Source organism: Euprymna scolopes, chromosome 42, assembly GCF_053919585.1.
Source record: "Euprymna scolopes isolate OS-2025 chromosome 42, ASM5391958v1, whole genome shotgun sequence".
In the NCBI taxonomy this organism is placed as follows: domain Eukaryota; kingdom Metazoa; phylum Mollusca; class Cephalopoda; order Sepiida; family Sepiolidae; genus Euprymna; species Euprymna scolopes.
Window position 1 is genome coordinate 6,381,843 of NC_136523.1, and position 3,158 is coordinate 6,385,000.

A 3,158-nucleotide genomic window follows, 5' to 3' on the forward strand; every position below is an offset into this window, starting at 1 on the left:
TTATCTAGTTACTTCGTAATACCATACCATTCTGCAACGCATTATCCTATTCCTAAGCCAACATAAAAATAAGAAAAGGAAACTTTTTTTTAACCTAAAGGAAAAAAACAAACCATGTTAACTCCATCCAACAGACCTGTTTGCAAATATAGCTGCTTCCACTGCATGAACTCTTACTCAGCCCCTCCTCCAGTAACAAACAATGAAATAGCAATGCCCTGTAATAACTTTGAGGAGTATAATTTTTCAGTTGATATATAAACCTTATAAACTAACCCATTAATATTAACCACCAATGCGGGGGCGCAGATTAAACCTGGATTAGGACCCAGGCGCGGAAAAATCCCTCTCGGTGCTGATGGACCCGTAGATCTTCCCAGGTTATCCGTCTAGGAGAAGGAAAACTCTGAAGCTAAACCTTCCTAGAGCTGGTGACTCAAACAAATTACGGGTCTGCAAACCTAAACTGTTTAAGGCGTAGATAGGCACTTTCTATCGCCCGGCTTCCATACTCCTTCTTTGCCTATTAGCTAGGCGTAGAGGTCGAATCACAGGGAGTAGACAGACCTTCAGTGGGCGATCTTGTTTCCTGACTAGGGCAATGAACGCCGTTTTCCCCACTCCCGACACATCCCATCCCCTAGACTGGGCACTTGGGAGTGCTTGAATGCCATAATGCCAGTACAAGTAGATTTGGTTGACCATCGTCTGATGGGTGGAGGGTACCGAATAGACAGTTTCTGGCTGCTGTTCCCGACTAGTAGTACAGGGGCACTAACTCTTTGGTAGCGCTTAGAGCGGCTGCTCCATCAACAGTTGTATAATATCGGGTTGTTTGTAGTGCCATGTCGCGCATGGAAAGGGACCCTGCATTCATCCCCGGTGGGCTATCCCGAGGCCACAATCCAAGTAGATGGCAGGACAACTGATGGTCTGTCTGTGTTGCATGTCTGGTATTCTGCATAACCACTTGTTCAGCATCCCTTACCTAAACCGAAACTCTTTAAAAAAATGACAGTACAATAAAAAAAATATTACGCTAAAACCAGGCCCAAACTCAAACAAAACCAACCTGCTTTCTCCCTTGAGGCTTGCATTTACGAACATTCATGGGCTTAGAACTAATTTAAATGATGTCGAAGCATTTCTCCTAACAAACACCCCGGATATCTTAGCACTAAGTGAGACTAACCTACACTTCTTCATCCCCTCTAGTTATTTTAACGTGCCTGGATATATCCCACTCTGCCGTAAGGACTCTGACAGATATATGCACGGGCTTGGAGTATATATTCGGAACACCCGCCCCTTGACTAGAGAAACTAAACTAGAATCGGATGATCAAGCCTTTATGTGCTTTAGACTTAACATGCAACATAACATTAGCTACTTTTATTTTCTCTCCCGCTCTCTCTCTCGACCCAGGACTCTACCCTAATAAACAAAGTCTCTGACAGCATAGATACAGCACTTTCCCTCGACACTAGAGCGCAAGTGCATGTGTTTGGTGACTTCAATGTCCACCACAGCAACTGTCTTTGATTATCTACTCACACAGACGCAGCTGGTATGACTACATATAACTCCTCTGTATCTCACTCCCTATCACAGATGGTTACGTTTCCAACCCGTTTCCCAGACCAGCAAGAAGAACACGCATCACTAGATCTGTTTCCCGATGACTTTGTAACTAATGCCCACATCCCACTTGGGAACGCCGATCATGCAGTGGTAATAGTTGAAATAGCCCTAAATTTTAGAGCCAAAACTGAAGAGCCACTCCTCAAAACAACGATATATTATAAAAAAGGCTGACTGGGAAGCAATCAGAGATCTCATCAGGGACGCCCCATGGCAAAATATCTTTTCATTTCCTGCTAAACAGTGCGCAAAAGAGACCACTGCATGTTTCAAAACAGCAATTGAAGCACCTGTTCCCACACGGAAATTCTATAGCAAACCCGACTTTCCCCAATGGTTTACTTCTACTTGTGCAGCCGCCATCGCGCAAAGGCAGCATGCGTACCGCAGATTTAACCGACATAAGTCCTGTTCAAACAGGCAGAAGTATATAGAAGCCAGAAGTAACTTTAAGAAAGAAATAGCGACAGCTAAGAGAGAATTTACTGAAACCACCAAAAAGCGCATCGAAGCACAGAAATTAGGAACCCACGACTTTTGGAAAATCTACAACAGTGTAGTAAATAATGGGCAATCAACAATCCTCCCATTATCCAACAATCATGAGGTTGTTTGCTCTGCAACTGAGAAGGCTAACATGCTTGCCAGTCAGTTTGCCTCCAACTCCACACTGAACCCTGCCAACTACTCCCTCCCTGACTTTCCTCTGCGGACAGACGCCACACTAGACGATCTGAAAATCACCCCTTCTCAGGTGCATGCTATCATAAGAAATCTTGACACTGCAAAAGCATGTGGACCTGATCTCATCCCGGCTGTGCTATTAAAAAAGTGCTCCGCCGAAGTAGCTCCAGTTCTCTCCAAACTTTGCAACAAATTCCTTAATGAATCTTGCTTTCCTGCCTGCTGGAAAACTGCTTCTGTAGTATCAGATTTCAAGAATTCTGGCGAAAGAACTGACCCAGTAAATTATCGCCCCATTAGCCTCCTCCCACTTTTCGCCAAAATATTTGAGACAATAATTAACCAAGCTCTAGTCCATCACCTTACAGATACTACACTTCTGACTGGCCGACAATATGGATTTAGACAAGCCCGTTCAACAGCAGACATCCTAACTGTAATCTCAGAACATATATACCAGTCACTGGACAAAGAGGAGGAGGGTAGAGCGGTAGCTCTAGATATATCTAAGGCTTTTGACAGGGTATGGCATGAAGGTCTTCTCAGGAAAATCAGATCATATGGTATCACTGGAAGAATACATGACATAATTAAATCCTTCTTAGGTTGTCCTCGACGGCCGTACATCTAAACAATACGATATAAATGCGGGAGTGCCTCAGGGGTCTATTCTGGGACCTCTGTTATTCCTAATATTCATAAATGACCTCCCTGACAAAATTGCTTGTGAGATGGGTATATATGCTGACGACACCACACTCTATAACAGACAGGACAGGAAAACAAATGAACACATATCTAAAGAAATGGCAGAAGCACTAGAGGATGACCTC